The 9,408-nt window shown below is 44.4% G+C and overlaps 1 long non-coding RNA gene across 1 annotated transcript; it reads right to left on the bottom strand.

Moving 5' to 3' along the window:
- Positions 1-412: 412 nt before the first annotated feature.
- Positions 413-7,680, bottom strand: LOC138654786 (uncharacterized). The gene is made up of 2 exons (XR_011316467.1): positions 7,515-7,680; positions 413-696 (listed from the first exon to the last, which is right to left on the bottom strand). It is a non-coding gene; the product is annotated as an uncharacterized lncRNA (long non-coding RNA).
- Positions 7,681-9,408: the final 1,728 nt, after the last annotated feature.

Below are 9,408 nucleotides of genomic sequence, written 5' to 3' on the forward strand. Positions count from 1 at the left end.
CCAGACTGCAAAATTAATGATCAGTATGGCGGTATTAAGTCAGCGTAGTATATGTTATTACGGTATGTGGCATTATTTTATGCGGTATTATTGGTGGGTTTTATTTAGTCACCGGATGGTGGTCATATTCTGGCTCTCTGCGGTGGTCCTATTGGTTTGGTGGCATTATTTTGCCCTGGAGCCGTAGAACTCCACTGTCTCCGGTATTTTCCCACATTGGCTATGGTGATACCATTGCTCCCTATGGTCCTCTGTTATCAGTCTGACAGCTCGCACAGGGGTGCACATACGGCGGTGACGCGTGGACATAGTGACTTTGGTGATACAATTGCTCCCTATTGTCCTCTGTTATCAGTCTCTGATGGCTCGATGCCTGCAGGGGACGTACATACGGCGGTGACGCGCAGACACATTGGAGCAGAATGGTTTGTGGTCCGTTTATTTCAGTTGAGGAGGAGTACAGAAAAGACATCAGATGCAATATGGAGGGCAAGGCGGAAGAAGGCTGTCGCCATAGCAACATGGCAGCGGGATCCTGGCGCCGGCACTAACTTCACGGCGGCCTCTAGCAGGGCTTCTTGGCGATGCTGGTGAGGATCTGATGCTGCTGAGCGCGGTAACTGATGACAAAACTGTCGCCGACGATCCGACCGCGGCCAAAGTCGTCCACCTTCCCCATGAAGAGATAACTGGCGCCTGCAGATACAGAGATGGTTCAGCGCCACACACCGGGCATTCCTGCAGAGAATCTCTACCGACTGACACGGGGGTCTGCAGAGCATTCCACCCCTGTACATGTCTGCAGCACATCGCACCCTGCACCTCCTGATACACAGCAACTCTGCAGAGTATTCTACCCCTGACCCCTGTACATGTCTGCAGCACATCGCCCCTGCACCTCCTGAGGCCGGCGTCACACTTGCGAGTTTTACGGACGTAAGAGCGCAGAAACTACGTCTGTAAAACTCGCTAAAAATACGGCACAATTATTCTCTATGCCTCTGCTCCTATCTGCCGTATTAAACTGATCAGTATTATACGGCTTTCTACGGCCGTAGAAAATCGCACCATGCTGCGTTTGTCACCATATTGCGCAAATAAAACGTCAATGAAAGTCTATGGAAGCCCCAAAAATACGGATTACACACGGACCAGCAGTGTGACTAGCGAGGAATACGCAGCGGTGTTAGAGAGAAAAGCCGGCAATTCAATTACCGGCTTTTGCTTTCTCCTTCCTAAACCCGACATGATATCAGACATGATTACATACCGTAAACCATCTCATATGACCATTTTTTGCAGACACGAGCTCCGCTAATGCAGGCTGCTCATGTCTGCAAAACCCCGGCGAATGAAGGTAAAGTAGGTCAATGACCTATATTTAGCTTCGTTTGCGGTGAGGCGCCCTCTGCTGGTTGTCCTCATATGAACTCAAGCCAGGGAGCTTTCTAGGAAAGTTCCCACGATCTAGGAACAGCCAGCAGAGGGTGCCTCACCGCAAATGAAGCTAAATATAGGTCATTGACCTACTTTACCTTCATTCGCCGGGGTTTTGCAGACATGAGCAGCCTGCATTAGCGTAGCTCGTGTCTGCAAAATATTTTAACCCCTTCAGATGGATCTACATCGTTGGACCTTACAGATCCTCGGAAGGTATGTATATTGTTGGTTTATTATTTTTTTTTAATTTACAGATCGAGGGTCTTCAGTGAGTGGATTGAGAGTAGAATAAATTAATACAACAGCCTTTGTGATTTTTTCAATAAATTAATTTTTAATAATGTGTGTGTTTTTTTCAACCCTTTACTAGTATTGGATTAATAATGGATAGGTGTCATAATTGACGCCTCTTCATTATTAATTAGGCTTAATGTCACCTTACAATAGCAAGGTGGCATTAACCCTTCATTACCCCATATCCCACCGCTACACGGGAATGGGAAGAGAGTGGCCAAGTGCCAGAATAGGCGCATCTTCCAGATGTGCCTTTTCTGGGGTGGCTGGGGGCAGGTGTTTTTAGCCAGGGGGGGGCCAATAACCATGGACCCTCTCCAGGCTATTAATATCTGCCCTCAGTCACTGGCTTTACCACTCTGGCGGAGAAAATTGTGCGGGAGCCCACGCCAATTTTTTCTGCCATTTAACCCCTTATTTTACTAGCTAGAACGGCCAAATTTTGCATATACACACTACTAACATTAGTAGTGTGGAATATGCAAAAAAATGGTCATATGAGATGGTTTACTGTATGTAAACCATGTCTCATATCATGTCGGGTTTAGGAAGGAGAAAGCAAAAGCCGGTAATTGAATTACCGGCTTTCTGCTATCTCGCGCTGTATGAAGTAATAATATATATACAGGTCCTTCTCAAAAAATTAGCATATAGTGTTAAATTTCATTATTTACCATAATGTAATGATTACAATTAAACTTTCATATATTATAGATTCATTATCCACCAACTGAAATTTGTCAGGTCTTTTATTGTTTTAATACTGATGATTTTGGCATACAACTCCTGATAACCCAAAAAACCTGTCTCAATAAATTAGCATATTTCACCCATCCAATCAAATAAAAGTGTTTTTTAATAACAAACAAAAAAACCATCAAATAATAATGTTCAGTTATGCACTCAATACTTGGTCGGGAATCCTTTGGCAGAAATGACTGCTTCAATGCGGCGTGGCATGGAGGCAATCAGCCTGTGACACTGCTGAGATGTTATGGAGGCCCAGGATGCTTCAATAGCGGCCTTAAGCTCATCCAGAGTGTTGGGTCTTGCGTCTCTCAACTTTCTCTTCACAATATCCCACAGATTCTCTATGGGGTTCAGGTCAGGAGAGTTGGCAGGCCAATTGAGCACAGTAATACCATGGTCAGTAAACCATTTACCAGTGGTTTTGGCACTGTGAGCAGGTGCCAGGTCGTGCTGAAAAATGAAATCTTCATCTCCATAAAGCATTTCAGCCGATGGAAGCATGAAGTGCTCCAAAATCTCCTGATAGCTAGCTGCATTGACCCTGCCCTTGATGAAACACAGTGGACCAACACCAGCAGCTGACATGGCACCCCACACCATCACTGACTGTGGGTACTTGACACTGGACTTCAGGCATTTTGGCATTTCCTTCTCCCCAGTCTTCCTCCAGACTCTGGCACCTTGATTTCCGAATGACATGCAAAATTTGCTTTCATCAGAAAAAAGTACTTGTGACCACTTAGCAACAGTCCAGTGCTGCTTTTCTGTAGCCCAGGTCAGGCGCCTCTGCCGCTGTTTATGGTTCAAAAGTGGCTTTACCTGGGGAATGCGGCACCTGTAGCCCATTTCCTGCACACGCCTGTGCACGGTGGCTCTGGATGTTTCCACACCAGACTCAGTCCACTGCTTCCTCAGGTTCCCCAAGGTCTGGAATCGGTCCTTCTCCACAATCTTCATCAGGGTCCGGTCTCCTCTTCTCGTTGTACAGCGTTTTCTGCCACATTGTTTCCTTCCAACAGACTTACCATTGAGGTGCCTTGATACAGCACTCTGGGAACAGCCTATTTGTTGAGAAATTTCTTTCTGGGTCTTACCCTCTTGCTTGAGGGTGTCAATGATGGCCTTCTTGACATCTGTCAGGTCGCTAGTCTTACCCATGATGGGGGTTTTGAGTAATGAACCAGGCAGGGAGTTTATAAAAGCCTCAGGTATCTTTTGCATGTGTTTAGAGTTAATTAGTTGATTCAGAAGATTAGGGTAATAGGTCGTTTAGAGAACCTTTTCTTGATATGCTAATTTATTGAGACAGGTTTTTTGGGTTATCAGGAGTTGTATGCCAAAATCATCAGTATTAAAACAATAAAAGACCTGACAAATTTCAGTTGGTGGATAATGAATCTATAATATATGAAAGTTTAATTGTAATCATTACATTATGGTAAATAATGAAATTTAACACTATATGCTAATTTTTTGAGAAGGACCTGTATACATATACAGTGGGGCAAAAAAGTATTTAGTCAGTCAGCAATAGTGCAAGTTCCACCACTTAAAAAGATGAGAGGCGTCTGTAATTTACATCATAGGTAGACCTCAACTATGGGAGACAAACTGAGAAAAAAAAATCCAGAAAATCACATTGTCTGTTTTTTTTTACATTTTATTTGCATATTATGGTGGAAAATAAGTATTTGGTCAGAAACAAACAATCAAGATTTCTGGCTCTCACAGACCTGTAACTTCTTCTTTAAGAGTCTCCTCTTTCCTCCACTCATTACCTGTAGTAATGGCACCTGTTTAAACTTGTTATCAGTATAAAAAGACACCTGTGCACACCCTCAAACAGTCTGACTCCAAACTCCACTATGGTGAAGACCAAAGAGCTGTCAAAGGACACCAGAAACAAAATTGTAGCCCTGCACCAGGCTGGGAAGACTGAATCTGCAATAGCCAACCAGCTTGGAGTGAAGAAATCAACAGTGGGAGCAATAATTAGAAAATGGAAGACATACAAGACCACTGATAATCTCCCTCGATCTGGGGCTCCACGCAAAATCCCACCCCGTGGGGTCAGAATGATCACAAGAACGGTGAGCAAAAATCCCAGAACCACGCGGGGGGACCTAGTGAATCAACTGCAGAGAGCTGGGACCAATGTAACAAGGCCTACCATAAGTAACACACTACGCCACCATGGACTCAGATCCTGCAGTGCCAGACGTGTCCCACTGCTTAAGCCAGTACATGTCCGGGCCCGTCTGAAGTTTGCTAGAGAGCATTTGGATGATCCAGAGGAGTTTTGGGAGAATGTCCTATGGTCTGATGAAACCAAACTGGAACTGTTTGGTAGAAACACAACTTGTCGTGTTTGGAGGAAAAAGAATACTGAGTTGCATCCATCAAACGCCATACCTACTGTAAAGCATGGTGGTGGAAACATCATGCTTTGGGGCTGTTTCTCTGCAAAGGGGCCAGGACGACTGATCCGGGTACATGAAAGAATGAATGGGGCCATGTATCATGAGATTTTGAGTGCAAACCTCCTTCCATCAGCAAGGGCATTGAAGATGAAACGTGGCTGGGTCTTTCAACATGAAGCATTTCAAGGTCCTGGAGTGGCCTAGCCAGTCTCCAGATCTCAACCCTATAGAAAACCTTTGGAGGGAGTTGAAAGTCCGTGTTGCCAAGCGAAAAGCCAAAAACATCACTGCTCTAGAGGAGATCTGCATGGAGGAATGGGCCAACATACCAACAACAGTGTGTGGCAACCTTGTGAAGACTTACAGAAAACGTTTGACCTCTGTCATTGCCAACAAAGGATATATTACAAAGTATTGAGATGAAATTTTGTTTCTGACCAAATACTTATTTTCCACCATAATATGCAAATAAAATGTTAAAAAAACAGACAATGTGATTTTCTGGATTTTGTTTTCCCAGTTTGTCTCCCATAGTTGAGGTCTGCCTATGATGTAAATTACAGACGCCTCTCATCTTTTTAAGTGGTGGAACTTGCACTATTGCTGACTGACTAAATACTTTTTTGCCCCACTGTATGTGTCTACTGACATATATATATATACAGTGGGGCAAAAAAGTATTTAGTCAGTCAGCAATAGTGCAAGTTCCACCACTTAAAAAGATGAGAGGCGTCTGTAATTTACATCATGGGTAGACCTCAACTATGGGAGACAAACTGAGAAAAAAAAATCCAGAAAATCACATTGTCTGTTTTTTTAACATTTTATTTGCATATTATGGTGGAAAATAAGTATTTGGTCAGAAACAAAATTTCATCTCAATACTTTGTAATATATCCTTTGTTGGCAATGACAGAGGTCAAACGTTTTCTGTAAGTCTTCACAAGGTTGCCACACACTGTTGTTGGTATGTTGGCCCATTCCTCCATGCAGATCTCCTCTAGAGCAGTGATGTTTTTGGCTTTTCGCTTGGCAACACGGACTTTCAACTCCCTCGAAAGGTTTTCTATAGGGTTGAGATCTGGAGACTGCCTAGGCCACTCCAGGACCTTGAAATGCTTCTTACGAAGCCACTCCTTCATTGCCCTGGCGGTGTGCTTTGGATCATTGTCATGTTGAAAGACCCAGCCACGTTTCATCTTCAATGCCCTTGCTGATGGAAGGAGGTTTGCACTCAAAATCTCACGACACATGGCCCCATTCATTCTTTCATGTACCCGGATCAGTCGTCCTGGCCCCTTTGCAGAGAAACAGCCACAAAGCATGATGTTTCCACCACCATGCTTTACAGTAGGTATGGTGTTTGATGGATGCAACTCAGTATTCTTTTTCCTCCAAACACGACAAGTTGTGTTTCTACCAAACAGTTCCAGTTTGGTTTCATCAGACCATAGGAAATTCTCGCAAAACTCCTCTGGATCATCCAAATGCTCTCTAGCAAACTTCAGACGGGCCCGGACATGTACTGGCTTAAGCAGTGGGACACGTCTGGCACTGCAGGATCTGAGTCCATGGTGGCGTAGTGTGTTACTTATGGTAGGCCTTGTTACATTGGTCCCAGCTCTCTGCAGTTCATTCACTAGGTCCCCCCGTGTGGTTCTGGGATTTTTGCTCACCGTTCTTGTGATCATTCTGACCCCACGGGGTGGGATTTTGCCTGGAGCCCCAGATTGAGGGAGATTATCAGTGGTCTTGTATGTCTTCCATTTTCTAATTATTGCTCCCACTGTTGATTTCTTCACTCCAAGCTGGTTGGCTATTGCAGATTCAGTCTTCCCAGCCTGGTGCAGGGCTACAATTTTGTTTCTGGTGTCCTTTGACAGCTCTTTGGTCTTCACCATAGTGGAGTTTGGAGTCAGACTGTTTGAGGGTGTGCACAGGTGTCTTTTTATACTGATAACAAGTTTAAACAGGTGCCATTACTACAGGTAATGAGTGGAGGAAAGAGGAGACTCTTAAAGAAGAAGTTACAGGTCTGTGAGAGCCAGAAATCTTGATTGTTTGTTTCTGACCAAATACTTATTTTCCACCATAATATGCAAAAAAAATGATAAAAAAACAGACAATGTGATTTTCTGGATTTTTTTTTCTCAGTTTGTCTCCCATAGTTGAGGTCTACCTATGATGTAAATTACAGACACCTCTCATCTTTTTAAGTGGTGGAACTTGCACTATTGCTGACTGACTAAATACTTTTTTGCCCCACTGTATATATATATATATATATATATACAGTATATATGTTTTTTTTTTTTACACATGGATCCCTTGTATAGCCGTATGTCGGTTTTGCAAGCCTGCGATAAAAACACGCATTACGGCTGCCATACGGATTACATACGGAGGATGCCATGCACAAAAAACGGTGACACACCCTGCCTACGGAGGAGCTACGGACCACTATTTTCGTGACTTTTCAGCGTATTACGGCCGTAATATACGGACCGTATTTTCATACGCTGAGTGTGAGGCCGGCCTGATACACAGCAAATCTGCAGAGTATTCCACCCCTGTACATGTTTGCAGCACATCGCACCGCTCAGTACACACCTTTCTTCAGGATGGGGCACTTGGGGCACTCGATGATTTGAACGCTCATTATCTTCCCAGCCTCCTGGATGTTCAGATCTCCCTCCTTGTAGGTCTGTATGATGTTGATGCTGGTGAGCAGAGTGCCCTCCTCCTCGCCCTTAACGAGGGTCTTCACGCTGCCAGTCAGCACTGCGGGTAAATGAGGTAGAGGTTAGTGAGGGTCTCCTCAACTGTGTGTAACAGATAATAATGCACCCGGACGTGACACCGTCTGCACCAATAATGCCCCCAGCGGGCCGCACCTGACACCGACTGCAAAAATAATGCCCCCAGCAGGGGTACTCACCCCCCCCGCCATAATAGTCCCCCCTATCTATCCATACTCACCCCCCGCGCCCTCTCCCCCCTCTTTGAGCCCCCCGCGCCCTCTCCCCCCCAAAGGGTTAATACAGGTAGCAGTGTTGGCTGTTGTGAAAGGCAATTCAGTAACACAATGTACATAGCGATCAGAGCACATACAGTGATCTGACAATAACCCAAAATAATAGAACGAGCTCTGAGACGTGGGAACTCTGCAGACCGCAATTCCTGATATATAGTGTAGGGTATTGAGTGTTTGGTGTAGAGTGTAGGGTATAGATTGTAGAGTGTAGAGTGTAGGGTATAGAGTGTATGGAATAGAGTGTATGGTATAGAGTGTAGGGTATAGAGTGTAGGGTGTAGAGTGTAGGGATTAGAGTGTAGGGTATAGAGTGTAGGGTATAGAGTGTATGGAATAGAGTGTACAGTATAGAGTGTAGAGTGTAAGGTATAGAGTGTAGGGTATAGAGCGTAGGGTATAGAGTGTAGGGTATAGAGTGTAGAGTGTAGGGTATAGAATGTATGGTATAGAGTGTAGGGTATAGAGTGTAGGGTATAGAGTGTATGGTATAGAGTGTAGGGTGTAGAGTGTATGGTATAGAGTGTAGGTTACAGAGTGTATGGTATAGAGTGTAGAGTGTAGGGTATAGAGTGTAGGGTATTGAGTGTAGGGTATAGAGTGTAGGGTATAGAGTGTAGAGTATAGAGTGTAGAATGTAGGGTATAGAGTGTAGGGTATAGAGTGTAGGGTATAGAGTGTAAGGTATAGAGTGTAGGGTATAGAGTGTATGGTATAGGGTATAGAGTGTTTGGTATAGAGTGTAGAGTGTAGGGTATAGATTGTAGAGTGTAGGGTATAAAGTGTAGGGTATAGAGTGTAGAGTGTAGGGCATAGAGTGTATGGTATAGAGTGTAGGGTGCAGAGTGTATAGTATAGAGTGTAGGGTATAGAGTGTAGGGTATAGAGTGTAGAGTGTAGGGTATAGAGTGTAGGGTATAGAGTGTAGATTATAGAGTGTAGGGTATTGTTATATTTGCTAATGACAGGTGTTATGAAGGCAATCCAGAAACACAGTGTGCTTAGCGATCAGAGCGCACACAGTGATCTGACAGATACCAAAAAATACAAGAACGAGCTCTGAGACGTGGAAACTCTGTAGACTGCACACCTGATCCTATCCTAAACACAACTAAAAGCGGCTGTGGATTGCGCCTAACAACTACCTAGGCAACTCGGCACAGCCTAAGAAACTAGCTAGCCTGAAGATAGAAAAATAGGCCTGACTTGCCCCAGAGAAATTCCCCAAAGGAAAAGGCAGCCCCCCACATATAATGACTGTGAGTAAGATGAAAAGACAAAACGTAGGGATGAAATAGATTCAGCAAAGTGGGGCCCAATATTCTAGGACAGAGCGAGGACAGTAAAGCGAACTTTGCAGTCTACAAAAAACCCTAAAGCAAAACCACGCAAAGGGGGCAAAAAAAAACCACCGTGCCGAACTAACGGCACGGCGGTACACCCTTTGCGTCTCAGAGCTTCCAGCAAAACAAA

The sequence above is a fragment of the Ranitomeya imitator genome, unplaced genomic scaffold, assembly GCF_032444005.1.
Source record: "Ranitomeya imitator isolate aRanImi1 unplaced genomic scaffold, aRanImi1.pri SCAFFOLD_193, whole genome shotgun sequence".
Lineage (NCBI taxonomy): Eukaryota > Metazoa > Chordata > Amphibia > Anura > Dendrobatidae > Ranitomeya > Ranitomeya imitator.